The 22,845-nt window shown below is 50.0% G+C and overlaps 21 non-coding genes across 21 annotated transcripts; all 21 read left to right on the top strand.

Moving 5' to 3' along the window:
- The first annotated feature begins 95 nt into the window (after positions 1–95).
- LOC124554247 lies at positions 96–214 on the top strand. The gene has a single exon (XR_006968326.1). It is a non-coding gene; the product is annotated as a 5S ribosomal RNA (ribosomal RNA).
- Positions 215–1,231: 1,017 nt separating this feature from the next.
- Positions 1,232–1,350, top strand: LOC124554246. Its single transcript, XR_006968324.1, has one exon. It is a non-coding gene; the product is annotated as a 5S ribosomal RNA (ribosomal RNA).
- Positions 1,351–2,361: 1,011 nt separating this feature from the next.
- Positions 2,362–2,480, top strand: LOC124554235. The gene has a single exon (XR_006968313.1). It is a non-coding gene; the product is annotated as a 5S ribosomal RNA (ribosomal RNA).
- A 1,010-nt stretch (positions 2,481–3,490) lies between these two features.
- LOC124554223 lies at positions 3,491–3,609 on the top strand. The gene has a single exon (XR_006968302.1). It is a non-coding gene; the product is annotated as a 5S ribosomal RNA (ribosomal RNA).
- Positions 3,610–4,621: 1,012 nt separating this feature from the next.
- LOC124554405 lies at positions 4,622–4,740 on the top strand. Its single transcript, XR_006968386.1, has one exon. It is a non-coding gene; the product is annotated as a 5S ribosomal RNA (ribosomal RNA).
- A 1,010-nt stretch (positions 4,741–5,750) lies between these two features.
- Positions 5,751–5,869, top strand: LOC124554245. Its single transcript, XR_006968323.1, has one exon. It is a non-coding gene; the product is annotated as a 5S ribosomal RNA (ribosomal RNA).
- A 1,011-nt stretch (positions 5,870–6,880) lies between these two features.
- On the top strand, positions 6,881–6,999 carry LOC124554244. Its single transcript, XR_006968322.1, has one exon. It is a non-coding gene; the product is annotated as a 5S ribosomal RNA (ribosomal RNA).
- A 1,012-nt stretch (positions 7,000–8,011) lies between these two features.
- Positions 8,012–8,130, top strand: LOC124554393. The gene has a single exon (XR_006968374.1). It is a non-coding gene; the product is annotated as a 5S ribosomal RNA (ribosomal RNA).
- A 1,009-nt stretch (positions 8,131–9,139) lies between these two features.
- On the top strand, positions 9,140–9,258 carry LOC124554243. Its single transcript, XR_006968321.1, has one exon. It is a non-coding gene; the product is annotated as a 5S ribosomal RNA (ribosomal RNA).
- A 1,012-nt stretch (positions 9,259–10,270) lies between these two features.
- LOC124554380 lies at positions 10,271–10,389 on the top strand. The gene has a single exon (XR_006968362.1). It is a non-coding gene; the product is annotated as a 5S ribosomal RNA (ribosomal RNA).
- Positions 10,390–11,401: 1,012 nt separating this feature from the next.
- LOC124554344 lies at positions 11,402–11,520 on the top strand. The gene has a single exon (XR_006968348.1). It is a non-coding gene; the product is annotated as a 5S ribosomal RNA (ribosomal RNA).
- Positions 11,521–12,530: 1,010 nt separating this feature from the next.
- Positions 12,531–12,649, top strand: LOC124554215. Its single transcript, XR_006968296.1, has one exon. It is a non-coding gene; the product is annotated as a 5S ribosomal RNA (ribosomal RNA).
- A 1,012-nt stretch (positions 12,650–13,661) lies between these two features.
- LOC124554242 lies at positions 13,662–13,780 on the top strand. The gene has a single exon (XR_006968320.1). It is a non-coding gene; the product is annotated as a 5S ribosomal RNA (ribosomal RNA).
- A 1,011-nt stretch (positions 13,781–14,791) lies between these two features.
- On the top strand, positions 14,792–14,910 carry LOC124554240. Its single transcript, XR_006968319.1, has one exon. It is a non-coding gene; the product is annotated as a 5S ribosomal RNA (ribosomal RNA).
- A 1,013-nt stretch (positions 14,911–15,923) lies between these two features.
- On the top strand, positions 15,924–16,042 carry LOC124554239. The gene has a single exon (XR_006968318.1). It is a non-coding gene; the product is annotated as a 5S ribosomal RNA (ribosomal RNA).
- Positions 16,043–17,053: 1,011 nt separating this feature from the next.
- On the top strand, positions 17,054–17,172 carry LOC124554238. The gene has a single exon (XR_006968317.1). It is a non-coding gene; the product is annotated as a 5S ribosomal RNA (ribosomal RNA).
- Positions 17,173–18,183: 1,011 nt separating this feature from the next.
- LOC124554237 lies at positions 18,184–18,302 on the top strand. Its single transcript, XR_006968316.1, has one exon. It is a non-coding gene; the product is annotated as a 5S ribosomal RNA (ribosomal RNA).
- Positions 18,303–19,314: 1,012 nt separating this feature from the next.
- On the top strand, positions 19,315–19,433 carry LOC124554236. The gene has a single exon (XR_006968315.1). It is a non-coding gene; the product is annotated as a 5S ribosomal RNA (ribosomal RNA).
- A 1,010-nt stretch (positions 19,434–20,443) lies between these two features.
- LOC124554234 lies at positions 20,444–20,562 on the top strand. Its single transcript, XR_006968312.1, has one exon. It is a non-coding gene; the product is annotated as a 5S ribosomal RNA (ribosomal RNA).
- A 1,010-nt stretch (positions 20,563–21,572) lies between these two features.
- Positions 21,573–21,691, top strand: LOC124554233. The gene has a single exon (XR_006968311.1). It is a non-coding gene; the product is annotated as a 5S ribosomal RNA (ribosomal RNA).
- Positions 21,692–22,701: 1,010 nt separating this feature from the next.
- Positions 22,702–22,820, top strand: LOC124554232. The gene has a single exon (XR_006968310.1). It is a non-coding gene; the product is annotated as a 5S ribosomal RNA (ribosomal RNA).
- The last annotated feature ends 25 nt before the right edge of the window (positions 22,821–22,845 follow it).

Below are 22,845 nucleotides of genomic sequence, written 5' to 3'. Positions count from 1 at the left end.
AAAAATGCGGCTGCTTTCGACCGAAAAGTATGATTTTGTGTGTGTTGGGATAAGAACCGAATGCGAATTCTGCCATGCGCCTACATTATATGGGCGCCAACGGCCATACCATGTTGAGTACACCGGTTCTCGTCCGATCACCGAAGTTAAGCAACATCGGGCGTGGTTAGTACTTGGATGGGTGACCACCTGGGAACACCACGTGCTGTTGGCTCCCTTTCATTTACCTTTTTTTTTATACCGCCCCTCTTTCCATACCACCGTTTCTGTTGGGACAAAGATTCTTGCTTAAGCATTTTAATCTACTGTAATGACCATAAGGTGCGAAATTGCAGTAAATATCTCAGTTTGAGGGAGAATGTGCTAACCAAGTTCCGCCAGGAAGTCTTTGAAAACGACAAAACAGTACGAATCGGCAGAATGTGTTCTGAAATACGTCAGCGCCTGTTGTTGTGTAGCGGTGGTACAATTCCTACTTCGATATGTAATTATCAATATATTCCTTAGTCGTCTCGTCTCGTCTCGTCATCTCCTGCAGACGTTTCTTGTGCTTGCGCTGTTATAGTGGGCCACGACCCGAGCGGCAGCGAGCGGCAGCCGAGCAAAGTCGGGACAAGTCGGGACGGGGACAGGGACAGGAATGGTGCGAATGCACTGCAAATTACGCAAACACCCTCGTCTGAGGCGAGGCGGGGAAGCTCACATCGCCAGCAGTGGCGCCCTCCAACAACACTCTGCCACACCCCGCACAGGCCATACGCCGGTCGGCCGCGCGCAACCCTCCTGCGCTGGACACCAGGGACAAGATGCGTCTTCCGCGAGTGTCGAAGGCTGCACGCGCCAAGCGGATGACAGGAGGTGCAACGAGAAGCTGCGCGTCTCACACACACGGCGGCGCGCCCGCTAATTCGGCAGTCGCTCTGCTGGCACGTCGGATTGCGGAAGGAAGTGCTTACAATTACAACTCTGTTCGTGTTTTATGTTGTAAAGGTGTTAGCTTGTAACGATGTAATGTTAATAAATAAATTTATAAATCTCACAAAAAAAAAAAAAATACACGAAGCGCGTCCTTCCGGCTCATAAGTTTTGGAACTCAGGATTGCGTTCGCGCTAACGTGACGAATTGTCAATAAAAAAAAAATGCGGCTGCTTTCGACCGAAAAGTATGATTTTGTGTGTGTTGGGATAAGAACCGAATGCGAATTCTGCCATGCGCCTACATTATATGGGCGCCAACGGCCATACCATCTTGAGTACACCGGTTCTCGTCCGATCACCGAAGTTAAGCAACATCGGGCGTGGTTAGTACTTGGATGGGTGACCACCTGGGAACACCACGTGCTGTTGGCTCCCTTTCATTTACCTTTTTTTTTATACCGCCCTCTTTCCATACCACCGTTCTGTTGGGACAAAGATTCTTGCTTAAGCATTTTAATCTACTGTAATGACCATAAGGTGCGAAATTGCAGTAAATATCTCAGTTTGAGGGAGAATGTGCTAACCAAGTTCGCCAGGAAGTCTTTGAAAACGACAAAACAGTACGAATCGGCAGATGTGTTCTGAAATACGTCAGCGCCTGTTGTTGTGTAGCGGTGTACAATTCCTACTTCGATATGTAATTATCAATATATTCCTTAGTCGTCTCGTCTCGTCTCGTCATCTCCTGCAGACGTTTCTTGTGCTTGCGCTGTTATATGGGCCACGACCCGAGCGGCAGCGAGCGGCAGCCGAGCAAAGTCGGGACAAGTCGGGACGGGGACAGGGACAGGAATGGTGCGAATGCACTGCAAATTACGCAAACACCTCGTCTGAGGCGAGGCGGGGAAGCTCACATCGCCAGCAGTGGCGCCCTCCAACAACACTCTGCCACACCCCGCACAGGCCATACGCCGGTCGGCCGCGCGCCAACCCTCCTGCGCTGGACACCAGGGACAAGATGCGTCTTCCGCGAGTGTCGAAGGCTGCACGCGCCAAGCGGATGACAGGAGGTGCAACGAGAAGCTGCGCGTCTCACACACACGGCGGCGCGCCCGCTAATTCGGCAGTCGCTCTGCTGGCACGTCGGATTGCGGAAGGAAGTGCTTACAATTACAACTCTGTTCGTGTTTTATGTTGTAAAGGTGTTAGCTTGTAACGATGTAATGTTAATAAATAAATTTATAAATCTCACAAAAAAAAAAAAAATACACGAAGCGCGTCCTTCCGGCTCATAAGTTTTGGAACTCAGGATTGCGTTCGCGCTAACGTGACGAATTGTCAATAAAAAAAAAATGCGGCTGCTTTCGACCGAAAAGTATGATTTTGTGTGTGTTGGGATAAGAACCGAATGCGAATTCTGCCATGCGCCTACATTATATGGGCGCCAACGGCCATACCATGTTGAGTACACCGGTTCTCGTCCGATCACCGAAGTTAAGCAACATCGGGCGTGGTTAGTACTTGGATGGGTGACCACCTGGGAACACCACGTGCTGTTGGCTCCCTTTCATTTACCTTTTTTTTTATACCGCCCTCTTTCCATACCACCGTTCTGTTGGGACAAAGATTCTTGCTTAAGCATTTTAATCTACTGTAATGACCATAAGGTGCGAAATTGCAGTAAATATCTCAGTTTGAGGGAGAATGTGCTAACCAAGTTCGCCAGGAAGTCTTTGAAAACGACAAAACAGTACGAATCGGCAGATGTGTTCTGAAATACGTCAGCGCCTGTTGTTGTGTAGCGGTGTACAATTCCTACTTCGATATGTAATTATCAATATATTCCTTAGTCGTCTCGTCTCGTCTCGTCATCTCCTGCAGACGTTTCTTGTGCTTGCGCTGTTATATGGGCCACGACCCGAGCGGCAGCGAGCGGCAGCCGAGCAAAGTCGGGACAAGTCGGGACGGGGACAGGGACAGGAATGGTGCGAATGCACTGCAAATTACGCAAACACCTCGTCTGAGGCGAGGCGGGGAAGCTCACATCGCCAGCAGTGGCGCCCTCCAACAACACTCTGCCACACCCCGCACAGGCCATACGCCGGTCGGCCGCGCGCCAACCCTCCTGCGCTGGACACCAGGGACAAGATGCGTCTTCCGCGAGTGTCGAAGGCTGCACGCGCCAAGCGGATGACAGGAGGTGCAACGAGAAGCTGCGCGTCTCACACACACGGCGGCGCGCCCGCTAATTCGGCAGTCGCTCTGCTGGCACGTCGGATTGCGGAAGGAAGTGCTTACAATTACAACTCTGTTCGTGTTTTATGTTGTAAAGGTGTTAGCTTGTAACGATGTAATGTTAATAAATAAATTTATAAATCTCACAAAAAAAAAAAAATACACGAAGCGCGTCCTTCCGGCTCATAAGTTTTGGAACTCAGGATTGCGTTCGCGCTAACGTGACGAATTGTCAATAAAAAAAAAATGCGGCTGCTTTCGACCGAAAAGTATGATTTTGTGTGTGTTGGGATAAGAACCGAATGCGAATTCTGCCATGCGCCTACATTATATGGGCGCCAACGGCCATACCATGTTGAGTACACCGGTTCTCGTCCGATCACCGAAGTTAAGCAACATCGGGCGTGGTTAGTACTTGGATGGGTGACCACCTGGGAACACCACGTGCTGTTGGCTCCCTTTCATTTACCTTTTTTTTTTATACCGCCCTCTTTCCATACCACCGTTCTGTTGGGACAAAGATTCTTGCTTAAGCATTTTAATCTACTGTAATGACCATAAGGTGCGAAATTGCAGTAAATATCTCAGTTTGAGGGAGAATGTGCTAACCAAGTTCGCCAGGAAGTCTTTGAAAACGACAAAACAGTACGAATCGGCAGATGTGTTCTGAAATACGTCAGCGCCTGTTGTTGTGTAGCGGTGTACAATTCCTACTTCGATATGTAATTATCAATATATTCCTTAGTCGTCTCGTCTCGTCTCGTCATCTCCTGCAGACGTTTCTTGTGCTTGCGCTGTTATATGGGCCACGACCCGAGCGGCAGCGAGCGGCAGCCGAGCAAAGTCGGGACAAGTCGGGACGGGGACAGGGACAGGAATGGTGCGAATGCACTGCAAATTACGCAAACACCTCGTCTGAGGCGAGGCGGGGAAGCTCACATCGCCAGCAGTGGCGCCCTCCAACAACACTCTGCCACACCCCGCACAGGCCATACGCCGGTCGGCCGCGCGCCAACCCTCCTGCGCTGGACACCAGGGACAAGATGCGTCTTCCGCGAGTGTCGAAGGCTGCACGCGCCAAGCGGATGACAGGAGGTGCAACGAGAAGCTGCGCGTCTCACACACACGGCGGCGCGCCCGCTAATTCGGCAGTCGCTCTGCTGGCACGTCGGATTGCGGAAGGAAGTGCTTACAATTACAACTCTGTTCGTGTTTTATGTTGTAAAGGTGTTAGCTTGTAACGATGTAATGTTAATAAATAAATTTATAAATCTCACAAAAAAAAAAAAAATACACGAAGCGCGTCCTTCCGGCTCATAAGTTTTGGAACTCAGGATTGCGTTCGCGCTAACGTGACGAATTGTCAATAAAAAAAAAATGCGGCTGCTTTCGACCGAAAAGTATGATTTTGTGTGTGTTGGGATAAGAACCGAATGCGAATTCTGCCATGCGCCTACATTATATGGGCGCCAACGGCCATACCATGTTGAGTACACCGGTTCTCGTCCGATCACCGAAGTTAAGCAACATCGGGCGTGGTTAGTACTTGGATGGGTGACCACCTGGGAACACCACGTGCTGTTGGCTCCCTTTCATTTACCTTTTTTTTTATACCGCCCTCTTTCCATACCACCGTTCTGTTGGGACAAAGATTCTTGCTTAAGCATTTTAATCTACTGTAATGACCATAAGGTGCGAAATTGCAGTAAATATCTCAGTTTGAGGGAGAATGTGCTAACCAAGTTCGCCAGGAAGTCTTTGAAAACGACAAAACAGTACGAATCGGCAGATGTGTTCTGAAATACGTCAGCGCCTGTTGTTGTGTAGCGGTGTACAATTCCTACTTCGATATGTAATTATCAATATATTCCTTAGTCGTCTCGTCTCGTCTCGTCATCTCCTGCAGACGTTTCTTGTGCTTGCGCTGTTATATGGGCCACGACCCGAGCGGCAGCGAGCGGCAGCCGAGCAAAGTCGGGACAAGTCGGGACGGGGACAGGGACAGGAATGGTGCGAATGCACTGCAAATTACGCAAACACCTCGTCTGAGGCGAGGCGGGGAAGCTCACATCGCCAGCAGTGGCGCCCTCCAACAACACTCTGCCACACCCCGCACAGGCCATACGCCGGTCGGCCGCGCGCCAACCCTCCTGCGCTGGACACCAGGGACAAGATGCGTCTTCCGCGAGTGTCGAAGGCTGCACGCGCCAAGCGGATGACAGGAGGTGCAACGAGAAGCTGCGCGTCTCACACACACGGCGGCGCGCCCGCTAATTCGGCAGTCGCTCTGCTGGCACGTCGGATTGCGGAAGGAAGTGCTTACAATTACAACTCTGTTCGTGTTTTATGTTGTAAAGGTGTTAGCTTGTAACGATGTAATGTTAATAAATAAATTTATAAATCTCACAAAAAAAAAAAAATACACGAAGCGCGTCCTTCCGGCTCATAAGTTTTGGAACTCAGGATTGCGTTCGCGCTAACGTGACGAATTGTCAATAAAAAAAAAATGCGGCTGCTTTCGACCGAAAAGTATGATTTTGTGTGTGTTGGGATAAGAACCGAATGCGAATTCTGCCATGCGCCTACATTATATGGGCGCCAACGGCCATACCATCTTGAGTACACCGGTTCTCGTCCGATCACCGAAGTTAAGCAACATCGGGCGTGGTTAGTACTTGGATGGGTGACCACCTGGGAACACCACGTGCTGTTGGCTCCCTTTCATTTACCTTTTTTTTTTATACCGCCCTCTTTCCATACCACCGTTCTGTTGGGACAAAGATTCTTGCTTAAGCATTTTAATCTACTGTAATGACCATAAGGTGCGAAATTGCAGTAAATATCTCAGTTTGAGGGAGAATGTGCTAACCAAGTTCGCCAGGAAGTCTTTGAAAACGACAAAACAGTACGAATCGGCAGATGTGTTCTGAAATACGTCAGCGCCTGTTGTTGTGTAGCGGTGTACAATTCCTACTTCGATATGTAATTATCAATATATTCCTTAGTCGTCTCGTCTCGTCTCGTCATCTCCTGCAGACGTTTCTTGTGCTTGCGCTGTTATATGGGCCACGACCCGAGCGGCAGCGAGCGGCAGCCGAGCAAAGTCGGGACAAGTCGGGACGGGGACAGGGACAGGAATGGTGCGAATGCACTGCAAATTACGCAAACACCTCGTCTGAGGCGAGGCGGGGAAGCTCACATCGCCAGCAGTGGCGCCCTCCAACAACACTCTGCCACACCCCGCACAGGCCATACGCCGGTCGGCCGCGCGCCAACCCTCCTGCGCTGGACACCAGGGACAAGATGCGTCTTCCGCGAGTGTCGAAGGCTGCACGCGCCAAGCGGATGACAGGAGGTGCAACGAGAAGCTGCGCGTCTCACACACACGGCGGCGCGCCCGCTAATTCGGCAGTCGCTCTGCTGGCACGTCGGATTGCGGAAGGAAGTGCTTACAATTACAACTCTGTTCGTGTTTTATGTTGTAAAGGTGTTAGCTTGTAACGATGTAATGTTAATAAATAAATTTATAAATCTCACAAAAAAAAAAAAATACACGAAGCGCGTCCTTCCGGCTCATAAGTTTTGGAACTCAGGATTGCGTTCGCGCTAACGTGACGAATTGTCAATAAAAAAAAAATGCGGCTGCTTTCGACCGAAAAGTATGATTTTGTGTGTGTTGGGATAAGAACCGAATGCGAATTCTGCCATGCGCCTACATTATATGGGCGCCAACGGCCATACCATCTTGAGTACACCGGTTCTCGTCCGATCACCGAAGTTAAGCAACATCGGGCGTGGTTAGTACTTGGATGGGTGACCACCTGGGAACACCACGTGCTGTTGGCTCCCTTTCATTTACCTTTTTTTTTTATACCGCCCTCTTTCCATACCACCGTTCTGTTGGGACAAAGATTCTTGCTTAAGCATTTTAATCTACTGTAATGACCATAAGGTGCGAAATTGCAGTAAATATCTCAGTTTGAGGGAGAATGTGCTAACCAAGTTCGCCAGGAAGTCTTTGAAAACGACAAAACAGTACGAATCGGCAGATGTGTTCTGAAATACGTCAGCGCCTGTTGTTGTGTAGCGGTGTACAATTCCTACTTCGATATGTAATTATCAATATATTCCTTAGTCGTCTCGTCTCGTCTCGTCATCTCCTGCAGACGTTTCTTGTGCTTGCGCTGTTATATGGGCCACGACCCGAGCGGCAGCGAGCGGCAGCCGAGCAAAGTCGGGACAAGTCGGGACGGGGACAGGGACAGGAATGGTGCGAATGCACTGCAAATTACGCAAACACCTCGTCTGAGGCGAGGCGGGGAAGCTCACATCGCCAGCAGTGGCGCCCTCCAACAACACTCTGCCACACCCCGCACAGGCCATACGCCGGTCGGCCGCGCGCCAACCCTCCTGCGCTGGACACCAGGGACAAGATGCGTCTTCCGCGAGTGTCGAAGGCTGCACGCGCCAAGCGGATGACAGGAGGTGCAACGAGAAGCTGCGCGTCTCACACACACGGCGGCGCGCCCGCTAATTCGGCAGTCGCTCTGCTGGCACGTCGGATTGCGGAAGGAAGTGCTTACAATTACAACTCTGTTCGTGTTTTATGTTGTAAAGGTGTTAGCTTGTAACGATGTAATGTTAATAAATAAATTTATAAATCTCACAAAAAAAAAAAAAATACACGAAGCGCGTCCTTCCGGCTCATAAGTTTTGGAACTCAGGATTGCGTTCGCGCTAACGTGACGAATTGTCAATAAAAAAAAAATGCGGCTGCTTTCGACCGAAAAGTATGATTTTGTGTGTGTTGGGATAAGAACCGAATGCGAATTCTGCCATGCGCCTACATTATATGGGCGCCAACGGCCATACCATGTTGAGTACACCGGTTCTCGTCCGATCACCGAAGTTAAGCAACATCGGGCGTGGTTAGTACTTGGATGGGTGACCACCTGGGAACACCACGTGCTGTTGGCTCCCTTTCATTTACCTTTTTTTTTATACCGCCCTCTTTCCATACCACCGTTCTGTTGGGACAAAGATTCTTGCTTAAGCATTTTAATCTACTGTAATGACCATAAGGTGCGAAATTGCAGTAAATATCTCAGTTTGAGGGAGAATGTGCTAACCAAGTTCGCCAGGAAGTCTTTGAAAACGACAAAACAGTACGAATCGGCAGATGTGTTCTGAAATACGTCAGCGCCTGTTGTTGTGTAGCGGTGTACAATTCCTACTTCGATATGTAATTATCAATATATTCCTTAGTCGTCTCGTCTCGTCTCGTCATCTCCTGCAGACGTTTCTTGTGCTTGCGCTGTTATATGGGCCACGACCCGAGCGGCAGCGAGCGGCAGCCGAGCAAAGTCGGGACAAGTCGGGACGGGGACAGGGACAGGAATGGTGCGAATGCACTGCAAATTACGCAAACACCTCGTCTGAGGCGAGGCGGGGAAGCTCACATCGCCAGCAGTGGCGCCCTCCAACAACACTCTGCCACACCCCGCACAGGCCATACGCCGGTCGGCCGCGCGCCAACCCTCCTGCGCTGGACACCAGGGACAAGATGCGTCTTCCGCGAGTGTCGAAGGCTGCACGCGCCAAGCGGATGACAGGAGGTGCAACGAGAAGCTGCGCGTCTCACACACACGGCGGCGCGCCCGCTAATTCGGCAGTCGCTCTGCTGGCACGTCGGATTGCGGAAGGAAGTGCTTACAATTACAACTCTGTTCGTGTTTTATGTTGTAAAGGTGTTAGCTTGTAACGATGTAATGTTAATAAATAAATTTATAAATCTCACAAAAAAAAAAAATACACGAAGCGCGTCCTTCCGGCTCATAAGTTTTGGAACTCAGGATTGCGTTCGCGCTAACGTGACGAATTGTCAATAAAAAAAAAATGCGGCTGCTTTCGACCGAAAAGTATGATTTTGTGTGTGTTGGGATAAGAACCGAATGCGAATTCTGCCATGCGCCTACATTATATGGGCGCCAACGGCCATACCATCTTGAGTACACCGGTTCTCGTCCGATCACCGAAGTTAAGCAACATCGGGCGTGGTTAGTACTTGGATGGGTGACCACCTGGGAACACCACGTGCTGTTGGCTCCCTTTCATTTACCTTTTTTTTTTATACCGCCCTCTTTCCATACCACCGTTCTGTTGGGACAAAGATTCTTGCTTAAGCATTTTAATCTACTGTAATGACCATAAGGTGCGAAATTGCAGTAAATATCTCAGTTTGAGGGAGAATGTGCTAACCAAGTTCGCCAGGAAGTCTTTGAAAACGACAAAACAGTACGAATCGGCAGATGTGTTCTGAAATACGTCAGCGCCTGTTGTTGTGTAGCGGTGTACAATTCCTACTTCGATATGTAATTATCAATATATTCCTTAGTCGTCTCGTCTCGTCTCGTCATCTCCTGCAGACGTTTCTTGTGCTTGCGCTGTTATATGGGCCACGACCCGAGCGGCAGCGAGCGGCAGCCGAGCAAAGTCGGGACAAGTCGGGACGGGGACAGGGACAGGAATGGTGCGAATGCACTGCAAATTACGCAAACACCTCGTCTGAGGCGAGGCGGGGAAGCTCACATCGCCAGCAGTGGCGCCCTCCAACAACACTCTGCCACACCCCGCACAGGCCATACGCCGGTCGGCCGCGCGCCAACCCTCCTGCGCTGGACACCAGGGACAAGATGCGTCTTCCGCGAGTGTCGAAGGCTGCACGCGCCAAGCGGATGACAGGAGGTGCAACGAGAAGCTGCGCGTCTCACACACACGGCGGCGCGCCCGCTAATTCGGCAGTCGCTCTGCTGGCACGTCGGATTGCGGAAGGAAGTGCTTACAATTACAACTCTGTTCGTGTTTTATGTTGTAAAGGTGTTAGCTTGTAACGATGTAATGTTAATAAATAAATTTATAAATCTCACAAAAAAAAAAAAAATACACGAAGCGCGTCCTTCCGGCTCATAAGTTTTGGAACTCAGGATTGCGTTCGCGCTAACGTGACGAATTGTCAATAAAAAAAAAATGCGGCTGCTTTCGACCGAAAAGTATGATTTTGTGTGTGTTGGGATAAGAACCGAATGCGAATTCTGCCATGCGCCTACATTATATGGGCGCCAACGGCCATACCATGTTGAGTACACCGGTTCTCGTCCGATCACCGAAGTTAAGCAACATCGGGCGTGGTTAGTACTTGGATGGGTGACCACCTGGGAACACCACGTGCTGTTGGCTCCCTTTCATTTACCTTTTTTTTTTATACCGCCCTCTTTCCATACCACCGTTCTGTTGGGACAAAGATTCTTGCTTAAGCATTTTAATCTACTGTAATGACCATAAGGTGCGAAATTGCAGTAAATATCTCAGTTTGAGGGAGAATGTGCTAACCAAGTTCGCCAGGAAGTCTTTGAAAACGACAAAACAGTACGAATCGGCAGATGTGTTCTGAAATACGTCAGCGCCTGTTGTTGTGTAGCGGTGTACAATTCCTACTTCGATATGTAATTATCAATATATTCCTTAGTCGTCTCGTCTCGTCTCGTCATCTCCTGCAGACGTTTCTTGTGCTTGCGCTGTTATATGGGCCACGACCCGAGCGGCAGCGAGCGGCAGCCGAGCAAAGTCGGGACAAGTCGGGACGGGGACAGGGACCGGAATGGTGCGAATGCACTGCAAATTACGCAAACACCTCGTCTGAGGCGAGGCGAGGAAGCTCACATCGCCAGCAGTGGCGCCCTCCAACAACACTCTGCCACACCCCGCACAGGCCATACGCCGGTCGGCCGCGCGCCAACCCTCCTGCGCTGGACACCAGGGACAAGATGCGTCTTCCGCGAGTGTCGAAGGCTGCACGCGCCAAGCGGATGACAGGAGGTGCAACGAGAAGCTGCGCGTCTCACACACACGGCGGCGCGCCCGCTAATTCGGCAGTCGCTCTGCTGGCACGTCGGATTGCGGAAGGAAGTGCTTACAATTACAACTCTGTTCGTGTTTTATGTTGTAAAGGTGTTAGCTTGTAACGATGTAATGTTAATAAATAAATTTATAAATCTCACAAAAAAAAAAAAAATACACGAAGCGCGTCCTTCCGGCTCATAAGTTTTGGAACTCAGGATTGCGTTCGCGCTAACGTGACGAATTGTCAATAAAAAAAAAATGCGGCTGCTTTCGACCGAAAAGTATGATTTTGTGTGTGTTGGGATAAGAACCGAATGCGAATTCTGCCATGCGCCTACATTATATGGGCGCCAACGGCCATACCATGTTGAGTACACCGGTTCTCGTCCGATCACCGAAGTTAAGCAACATCGGGCGTGGTTAGTACTTGGATGGGTGACCACCTGGGAACACCACGTGCTGTTGGCTCCCTTTCATTTACCTTTTTTTTTATACCGCCCTCTTTCCATACCACCGTTCTGTTGGGACAAAGATTCTTGCTTAAGCATTTTAATCTACTGTAATGACCATAAGGTGCGAAATTGCAGTAAATATCTCAGTTTGAGGGAGAATGTGCTAACCAAGTTCGCCAGGAAGTCTTTGAAAACGACAAAACAGTACGAATCGGCAGATGTGTTCTGAAATACGTCAGCGCCTGTTGTTGTGTAGCGGTGTACAATTCCTACTTCGATATGTAATTATCAATATATTCCTTAGTCGTCTCGTCTCGTCTCGTCATCTCCTGCAGACGTTTCTTGTGCTTGCGCTGTTATATGGGCCACGACCCGAGCGGCAGCGAGCGGCAGCCGAGCAAAGTCGGGACAAGTCGGGACGGGGACAGGGACAGGAATGGTGCGAATGCACTGCAAATTACGCAAACACCTCGTCTGAGGCGAGGCGGGGAAGCTCACATCGCCAGCAGTGGCGCCCTCCAACAACACTCTGCCACACCCCGCACAGGCCATACGCCGGTCGGCCGCGCGCCAACCCTCCTGCGCTGGACACCAGGGACAAGATGCGTCTTCCGCGAGTGTCGAAGGCTGCACGCGCCAAGCGGATGACAGGAGGTGCAACGAGAAGCTGCGCGTCTCACACACACGGCGGCGCGCCCGCTAATTCGGCAGTCGCTCTGCTGGCACGTCGGATTGCGGAAGGAAGTGCTTACAATTACAACTCTGTTCGTGTTTTATGTTGTAAAGGTGTTAGCTTGTAACGATGTAATGTTAATAAATAAATTTATAAATCTCACAAAAAAAAAAAAATACACGAAGCGCGTCCTTCCGGCTCATAAGTTTTGGAACTCAGGATTGCGTTCGCGCTAACGTGACGAATTGTCAATAAAAAAAAAATGCGGCTGCTTTCGACCGAAAAGTATGATTTTGTGTGTGTTGGGATAAGAACCGAATGCGAATTCTGCCATGCGCCTACATTATATGGGCGCCAACGGCCATACCATGTTGAGTACACCGGTTCTCGTCCGATCACCGAAGTTAAGCAACATCGGGCGTGGTTAGTACTTGGATGGGTGACCACCTGGGAACACCACGTGCTGTTGGCTCCCTTTCATTTACCTTTTTTTTTTATACCGCCCTCTTTCCATACCACCGTTCTGTTGGGACAAAGATTCTTGCTTAAGCATTTTAATCTACTGTAATGACCATAAGGTGCGAAATTGCAGTAAATATCTCAGTTTGAGGGAGAATGTGCTAACCAAGTTCGCCAGGAAGTCTTTGAAAACGACAAAACAGTACGAATCGGCAGATGTGTTCTGAAATACGTCAGCGCCTGTTGTTGTGTAGCGGTGTACAATTCCTACTTCGATATGTAATTATCAATATATTCCTTAGTCGTCTCGTCTCGTCTCGTCATCTCCTGCAGACGTTTCTTGAGCTTGCGCTGTTATATGGGCCACGACCCGAGCGGCAGCGAGCGGCAGCCGAGCAAAGTCGGGACAAGTCGGGACGGGGACAGGGACAGGAATGGTGCGAATGCACTGCAAATTACGCAAACACCTCGTCTGAGGCGAGGCGAGGAAGCTCACATCGCCAGCAGTGGCGCCCTCCAACAACACTCTGCCACACCCCGCACAGGCCATACGCCGGTCGGCCGCGCGCCAACCCTCCTGCGCTGGACACCAGGGACAAGATGCGTCTTCCGCGAGTGTCGAAGGCTGCACGCGCCAAGCGGATGACAGGAGGTGCAACGAGAAGCTGCGCGTCTCACACACACGGCGGCGCGCCCGCTAATTCGGCAGTCGCTCTGCTGGCACGTCGGATTGCGGAAGGAAGTGCTTACAATTACAACTCTGTTCGTGTTTTATGTTGTAAAGGTGTTAGCTTGTAACGATGTAATGTTAATAAATAAATTTATAAATCTCACAAAAAAAAAAAAAATACACGAAGCGCGTCCTTCCGGCTCATAAGTTTTGGAACTCAGGATTGCGTTCGCGCTAACGTGACGAATTGTCAATAAAAAAAAAATGCGGCTGCTTTCGACCGAAAAGTATGATTTTGTGTGTGTTGGGATAAGAACCGAATGCGAATTCTGCCATGCGCCTACATTATATGGGCGCCAACGGCCATACCATCTTGAGTACACCGGTTCTCGTCCGATCACCGAAGTTAAGCAACATCGGGCGTGGTTAGTACTTGGATGGGTGACCACCTGGGAACACCACGTGCTGTTGGCTCCCTTTCATTTACCTTTTTTTTTTATACCGCCCTCTTTCCATACCACCGTTCTGTTGGGACAAAGATTCTTGCTTAAGCATTTTAATCTACTGTAATGACCATAAGGTGCGAAATTGCAGTAAATATCTCAGTTTGAGGGAGAATGTGCTAACCAAGTTCGCCAGGAAGTCTTTGAAAACGACAAAACAGTACGAATCGGCAGATGTGTTCTGAAATACGTCAGCGCCTGTTGTTGTGTAGCGGTGTACAATTCCTACTTCGATATGTAATTATCAATATATTCCTTAGTCGTCTCGTCTCGTCTCGTCATCTCCTGCAGACGTTTCTTGTGCTTGCGCTGTTATATGGGCCACGACCCGAGCGGCAGCGAGCGGCAGCCGAGCAAAGTCGGGACAAGTCGGGACGGGGACAGGGACAGGAATGGTGCGAATGCACTGCAAATTACGCAAACACCTCGTCTGAGGCGAGGCGGGGAAGCTCACATCGCCAGCAGTGGCGCCCTCCAACAACACTCTGCCACACCCCGCACAGGCCATACGCCGGTCGGCCGCGCGCCAACCCTCCTGCGCTGGACACCAGGGACAAGATGCGTCTTCCGCGAGTGTCGAAGGCTGCACGCGCCAAGCGGATGACAGGAGGTGCAACGAGAAGCTGCGCGTCTCACACACACGGCGGCGCGCCCGCTAACTCGGCAGTCGCTCTGCTGGCACGTCGGATTGCGGAAGGAAGTGCTTACAATTACAACTCTGTTCGTGTTTTATGTTGTAAAGGTGTTAGCTTGTAACGATGTAATGTTAATAAATAAATTTATAAATCTCACAAAAAAAAAAAAATACACGAAGCGCGTCCTTCCGGCTCATAAGTTTTGGAACTCAGGATTGCGTTCGCGCTAACGTGACGAATTGTCAATAAAAAAAAAATGCGGCTGCTTTCGACCGAAAAGTATGATTTTGTGTGTGTTGGGATAAGAACCGAATGCGAATTCTGCCATGCGCCTACATTATATGGGCGCCAACGGCCATACCATCTTGAGTACACCGGTTCTCGTCCGATCACCGAAGTTAAGCAACATCGGGCGTGGTTAGTACTTGGATGGGTGACCACCTGGGAACACCACGTGCTGTTGGCTCCCTTTCATTTACCTTTTTTTTTTATACCGCCCTCTTTCCATACCACCGTTCTGTTGGGACAAAGATTCTTGCTTAAGCATTTTAATCTACTGTAATGACCATAAGGTGCGAAATTGCAGTAAATATCTCAGTTTGAGGGAGAATGTGCTAACCAAGTTCGCCAGGAAGTCTTTGAAAACGACAAAACAGTACGAATCGGCAGATGTGTTCTGAAATACGTCAGCGCCTGTTGTTGTGTAGCGGTGTACAATTCCTACTTCGATATGTAATTATCAATATATTCCTTAGTCGTCTCGTCTCGTCTCGTCATCTCCTGCAGACGTTTCTTGTGCTTGCGCTGTTATATGGGCCACGACCCGAGCGGCAGCGAGCGGCAGCCGAGCAAAGTCGGGACAAGTCGGGACGGGGACAGGGACAGGAATGGTGCGAATGCACTGCAAATTACGCAAACACCTCGTCTGAGGCGAGGCGAGGAAGCTCACATCGCCAGCAGTGGCGCCCTCCAACAACACTCTGCCACACCCCGCACAGGCCATACGCCGGTCGGCCGCGCGCCAACCCTCCTGCGCTGGACACCAGGGACAAGATGCGTCTTCCGCGAGTGTCGAAGGCTGCACGCGCCAAGCGGATGACAGGAGGTGCAACGAGAAGCTGCGCGTCTCACACACACGGCGGCGCGCCCGCTAATTCGGCAGTCGCTCTGCTGGCACGTCGGATTGCGGAAGGAAGTGCTTACAATTACAACTCTGTTCGTGTTTTATGTTGTAAAGGTGTTAGCTTGTAACGATGTAATGTTAATAAATAAATTTATAAATCTCACAAAAAAAAAAAAAAATACACGAAGCGCGTCCTTCCGGCTCATAAGTTTTGGAACTCAGGATTGCGTTCGCGCTAACGTGACGAATTGTCAATAAAAAAAAAATGCGGCTGCTTTCGACCGAAAAGTATGATTTTGTGTGTGTTGGGATAAGAACCGAATGCGAATTCTGCCATGCGCCTACATTATATGGGCGCCAACGGCCATACCATCTTGAGTACACCGGTTCTCGTCCGATCACCGAAGTTAAGCAACATCGGGCGTGGTTAGTACTTGGATGGGTGACCACCTGGGAACACCACGTGCTGTTGGCTCCCTTTCATTTACCTTTTTTTTTTATACCGCCCTCTTTCCATACCACCGTTCTGTTGGGACAAAGATTCTTGCTTAAGCATTTTAATCTACTGTAATGACCATAAGGTGCGAAATTGCAGTAAATATCTCAGTTTGAGGGAGAATGTGCTAACCAAGTTCGCCAGGAAGTCTTTGAAAACGACAAAACAGTACGAATCGGCAGATGTGTTCTGAAATACGTCAGCGCCTGTTGTTGTGTAGCGGTGTACAATTCCTACTTCGATATGTAATTATCAATATATTCCTTAGTCGTCTCGTCTCGTCTCGTCATCTCCTGCAGACGTTTCTTGTGCTTGCGCTGTTATATGGGCCACGACCCGAGCGGCAGCGAGCGGCAGCCGAGCAAAGTCGGGACAAGTCGGGACGGGGACAGGGACAGGAATGGTGCGAATGCACTGCAAATTACGCAAACACCTCGTCTGAGGCGAGGCGGGGAAGCTCACATCGCCAGCAGTGGCGCCCTCCAACAACACTCTGCCACACCCCGCACAGGCCATACGCCGGTCGGCCGCGCGCCAACCCTCCTGCGCTGGACACCAGGGACAAGATGCGTCTTCCGCGAGTGTCGAAGGCTGCACGCGCCAAGCGGATGACAGGAGGTGCAACGAGAAGCTGCGCGTCTCACACACACGGCGGCGCGCCCGCTAATTCGGCAGTCGCTCTGCTGGCACGTCGGATTGCGGAAGGAAGTGCTTACAATTACAACTCTGTTCGTGTTTTATGTTGTAAAGGTGTTAGCTTGTAACGATGTAATGTTAATAAATAAATTTATAAATCTCACAAAAAAAAAAAAATACACGAAGCGCGTCCTTCCGGCTCATAAGTTTTGGAACTCAGGATTGCGTTCGCGCTAACGTGACGAATTGTCAATAAAAAAAAAATGCGGCTGCTTTCGACCGAAAAGTATGATTTTGTGTGTGTTGGGATAAGAACCGAATGCGAATTCTGCCATGCGCCTACATTATATGGGCGCCAACGGCCATACCATCTTGAGTACACCGGTTCTCGTCCGATCACCGAAGTTAAGCAACATCGGGCGTGGTTAGTACTTGGATGGGTGACCACCTGGGAACACCACGTGCTGTTGGCTCCCTTTCATTTACCTTTTTTTTTTATACCGCCCTCTTTCCATACCACCGTTCTGTTGGGACAAAGATTCTTGCTTAAGCATTTTAATCTACTGTAATGACCATAAGGTGCGAAATTGCAGTAAATATCTCAGTTTGAGGGAGAATGTGCTAACCAAGTTCGCCAGGAAGTCTTTGAAAACGACAAAACAGTACGAATCGGCAGATGTGTTCTGAAATACGTCAGCGCCTGTTGTTGTGTAGCGGTGTACAATTCCTACTTCGATATGTAATTATCAATATATTCCTTAGTCGTCTCGTCTCGTCTCGTCATCTCCTGCAGACGTTTCTTGTGCTTGCGCTGTTATATGGGCCACGACCCGAGCGGCAGCGAGCGGCAGCCGAGCAAAGTCGGGACAAGTCGGGACGGGGACAGGGACAGGAATGGTGCGAATGCACTGCAAATTACGCAAACACCTCGTCTGAGGCGAGGCGGGGAAGCTCACATCGCCAGCAGTGGCGCCCTCCAACAACACTCTGCCACACCCCGCACAGGCCATACGCCGGTCGGCCGCGCGCCAACCCTCCTGCGCTGGACACCAGGGACAAGATGCGTCTTCCGCGAGTGTCGAAGGCTGCACGCGCCAAGCGGATGACAGGAGGTGCAACGAGAAGCTGCGCGTCTCACACACACGGCGGCGCGCCCGCTAATTCGGCAGTCGCTCTGCTGGCACGTCGGATTGCGGAAGGAAGTGCTTACAATTACAACTCTGTTCGTGTTTTATGTTGTAAAGGTGTTAGCTTGTAACGATGTAATGTTAATAAATAAATTTATAAATCTCACAAAAAAAAAAAAATACACGAAGCGCGTCCTTCCGGCTCATAAGTTTTGGAACTCAGGATTGCGTTCGCGCTAACGTGACGAATTGTCAATAAAAAAAAAATGCGGCTGCTTTCGACCGAAAAGTATGATTTTGTGTGTGTTGGGATAAGAACCGAATGCGAATTCTGCCATGCGCCTACATTATATGGGCGCCAACGGCCATACCATCTTGAGTACACCGGTTCTCGTCCGATCACCGAAGTTAAGCAACATCGGGCGTGGTTAGTACTTGGATGGGTGACCACCTGGGAACACCACGTGCTGTTGGCTCCCTTTCATTTACCTTTTTTTTTTATACCGCCCTCTTTCCATACCACCGTTCTGTTGGGACAAAGATTCTTGCTTAAGCATTTTAATCTACTGTAATGACCATAAGGTGCGAAATTGCAGTAAATATCTCAGTTTGAGGGAGAATGTGCTAACCAAGTTCGCCAGGAAGTCTTTGAAAACGACAAAACAGTACGAATCGGCAGATGTGTTCTGAAATACGTCAGCGCCTGTTGTTGTGTAGCGGTGTACAATTCCTACTTCGATATGTAATTATCAATATATTCCTTAGTCGTCTCGTCTCGTCTCGTCATCTCCTGCAGACGTTTCTTGTGCTTGCGCTGTTATATGGGCCACGACCCGAGCGGCAGCGAGCGGCAGCCGAGCAAAGTCGGGACAAGTCGGGACGGGGACAGGGACAGGAATGGTGCGAATGCACTGCAAATTACGCAAACACCTCGTCTGAGGCGAGGCGGGGAAGCTCACATCGCCAGCAGTGGCGCCCTCCAACAACACTCTGCCACACCCCGCACAGGCCATACGCCGGTCGGCCGCGCGCCAACCCTCCTGCGCTGGACACCAGGGACAAGATGCGTCTTCCGCGAGTGTCGAAGGCTGCACGCGCCAAGCGGATGACAGGAGGTGCAACGAGAAGCTGCGCGTCTCACACACACGGCGGCGCGCCCGCTAATTCGGCAGTCGCTCTGCTGGCACGTCGGATTGCGGAAGGAAGTGCTTACAATTACAACTCTGTTCGTGTTTTATGTTGTAAAGGTGTTAGCTTGTAACGATGTAATGTTAATAAATAAATTTATAAATCTCACAAAAAAAAAAAAAATACACGAAGCGCGTCCTTCCGGCTCATAAGTTTTGGAACTCAGGATTGCGTTCGCGCTAACGTGACGAATTGTCAATAAAAAAAAAATGCGGCTGCTTTCGACCGAAAAGTATGATTTTGTGTGTGTTGGGATAAGAACCGAATGCGAATTCTGCCATGCGCCTACATTATATAGGCGCCAACGGCCATACCATCTTGAGTACACCGGTTCTCGTCCGATCACCGAAGTTAAGCAACATCGGGCGTGGTTAGTACTTGGATGGGTGACCACCTGGGAACACCACGTGCTGTTGGCTCCCTTTCATTTACCTTTTTTTTTTATACCGCCCTCTTTCCATACCACCGTTCTGTTGGGACAAAGATTCTTGCTTAAGCATTTTAATCTACTGTAATGACCATAAGGTGCGAAATTGCAGTAAATATCTCAGTTTGAGGGAGAATGTGCTAACCAAGTTCGCCAGGAAGTCTTTGAAAACGACAAAACAGTACGAATCGGCAGATGTGTTCTGAAATACGTCAGCGCCTGTTGTTGTGTAGCGGTGTACAATTCCTACTTCGATATGTAATTATCAATATATTCCTTAGTCGTCTCGTCTCGTCTCGTCATCTCCTGCAGACGTTTCTTGTGCTTGCGCTGTTATATGGGCCACGACCCGAGCGGCAGCGAGCGGCAGCCGAGCAAAGTCGGGACAAGTCGGGACGGGGACAGGGACAGGAATGGTGCGAATGCACTGCAAATTACGCAAACACCTCGTCTGAGGCGAGGCGGGGAAGCTCACATCGCCAGCAGTGGCGCCCTCCAACAACACTCTGCCACACCCCGCACAGGCCATACGCCGGTCGGCCGCGCGCCAACCCTCCTGCGCTGGACACCAGGGACAAGATGCGTCTTCCGCGAGTGTCGAAGGCTGCACGCGCCAAGCGGATGACAGGAGGTGCAACGAGAAGCTGCGCGTCTCACACACACGGCGGCGCGCCCGCTAATTCGGCAGTCGCTCTGCTGGCACGTCGGATTGCGGAAGGAAGTGCTTACAATTACAACTCTGTTCGTGTTTTATGTTGTAAAGGTGTTAGCTTGTAACGATGTAATGTTAATAAATAAATTTATAAATCTCACAAAAAAAAAAAAATACACGAAGCGCGTCCTTCCGGCTCATAAGTTTTGGAACTCAGGATTGCGTTCGCGCTAACGTGACGAATTGTCAATAAAAAAAAATGCGGCTGCTTTCGACCGAAAAGTATGATTTTGTGTGTGTTGGGATAAGAACCGAATGCGAATTCTGCCATGCGCCTACATTATATGGGCGCCAACGGCCATACCATCTTGAGTACACCGGTTCTCGTCCGATCACCGAAGTTAAGCAACATCGGGCGTGGTTAGTACTTGGATGGGTGACCACCTGGGAACACCACGTGCTGTTGGCTCCCTTTCATTTACCTTTTTTTTTTATACCGCCCTCTTTCCATACCACCGTTCTGTTGGGACAAAGATTCTTGCTTAAGCATTTTAATCTACTGTATTGACCATAAGGTGCGAAATTGCAGTAAATATCTCAGTTTGAGGGAGAATGTGCTAACCAAGTTCGCCAGGAAGTCTTTGAAAACGACAAAACAGTACGAATCGGCAGATGTGTTCTGAAATACGTCAGCGCCTGTTGTTGTGTAGCGGTGTACAATTCCTACTTCGATATGTAATTATAAATATATTCCTTAGTCGTCTCGTCTCGTCTCGTCATCTCCTGCAGACGTTTCTTGTGCTTGCGCTGTTATATGGGCCACGACCCGAGCGGCAGCGAGCGGCAGCCGAGCAAAGTCGGGACAAGTCGGGACGGGGACAGGGACAGGAATGGTGCGAATGCACTGCAAATTACGCAAACACCTCGTCTGAGGCGAGGCGAGGAAGCTCACATCGCCAGCAGTGGCGCCCTCCAACAACACTCTGCCACACCCCGCACAGGCCATACGCCGGTCGGCCGCGCGCCAACCCTCCTGCGCTGGACACCAGGGACAAGATGCGTCTTCCGCGAGTGTCGAAGGCTGCACGCGCCAAGCGGATGACAGGAGGTGCAACGAGAAGCTGCGCGTCTCACACACACGGCGGCGCGCCCGCTAATTCGGCAGTCGCTCTGCTGGCACGTCGGATTGCGGAAGGAAGTGCTTACAATTACAACTCTGTTCGTGTTTTATGTTGTAAAGGTGTTAGCTTGTAACGATGTAATGTTAATAAATAAATTTATAAATCTCACAAAAAAAAAAAAATACACGAAGCGCGTCCTTCCGGCTCATAAGTTTTGGAACTCAGGATTGCGTTCGCGCTAACGTGACGAATTGTCAATAAAAAAAAATGCGGCTGCTTTCGACCGAAAAGTATGATTTTGTGTGTGTTGGGATAAGAACCGAATGCGAATTCTGCCATGCGCCTACATTATATGGGCGCCAACGGCCATACCATCTTGAGTACACCGGTTCTCGTCCGATCACCGAAGTTAAGCAACATCGGGCGTGGTTAGTACTTGGATGGGTGACCACCTGGGAACACCACGTGCTGTTGGCTCCCTTTCATTTATCTTTTTTTTTTATACCGCCCTCTTTCCATACCACCGTTCTGTTGGGACAAAGATTCTTGCTTAAGCATTTTAATCTACTGTAATGACCATAAGGTGCGAAATTGCAGTAAATATCTCAGTTTGAGGGAGAATGTGCTAACCAAGTTCGCCAGGAAGTCTTTGAAAACGACAAAACAGTACGAATCGGCAGATGTGTTCTGAAATACGTCAGCGCCTGTTGTTGTGTAGCGGTGTACAATTCCTACTTCGATATGTAATTATAAATATATTCCTTAGTCGTCTCGTCTCGTCTCGTCATCTCCTGCAGACGGTTCTTGTGCTTGCGCTGTTATATGGGCCACGACCCGAGCGGCAGCGAGCGGCAGCCGAGCAAAGTCGGGACAAGTCGGGACGGGGACAGGGACAGGAATGGTGCGAATGCACTGCAAATTACGCAAACACCTCGTGTGAGGCGAGGCGGGGAAGCTCACATCGCCAGCAGTGGCGCCCTCCAACAACACTCTGCCACACCCCGCACAGGCCATACGCCGGTCGGCCGCGCGCCAACCCTCCTGCGCTGGACACCAGGGACAAGATGCGTCTTCCGCGAGTGTCGAAGGCTGCACGCGCCAAGCGGATGACAGGAGGTGCAACGAGAAGCTGCGCGTCTCACACACACGGCGGCGCGCCCGCTAATTCGGCAGTCGCTCTGCTGGCACGTCGGATTGCGGAAGGAAGTGCTTACAATTACAACTCTGTTCGTGTTTTATGTTGTAAAGGTGTTAGCTTGTAACGATGTAATGTTAATAAATAAATTTATAAATCTCACAAAAAAAAAAAAATACACGAAGCGCGTCCTTCCGGCTCATAAGTTTTGGAACTCAGGATTGCGTTCGCGCTAACGTGACGAATTGTCAATAAAAAAAAATGCGGCTGCTTTCGACCGAAAAGTATGATTTTGTGTGTGTTGGGATAAGAACCGAATGCGAATTCTGCCATGCGCCTACATTATATGGGCGCCAACGGCCATACCATCTTGAGTACACCGGTTCTCGTCCGATCACCGAAGTTAAGCAACATCGGGCGTGGTTAGTACTTGGATGGGTGACCACCTGGGAACACCACGTGCTGTTGGCTCCCTTTCATTTACCTTTTTTTTTTA

Source organism: Schistocerca americana, chromosome 11 (assembly GCF_021461395.2).
Source record: "Schistocerca americana isolate TAMUIC-IGC-003095 chromosome 11, iqSchAmer2.1, whole genome shotgun sequence".
Classification (NCBI taxonomy): domain Eukaryota; kingdom Metazoa; phylum Arthropoda; class Insecta; order Orthoptera; family Acrididae; genus Schistocerca; species Schistocerca americana.
This window is presented reverse-complemented; position numbering and strand designations above follow the sequence as displayed.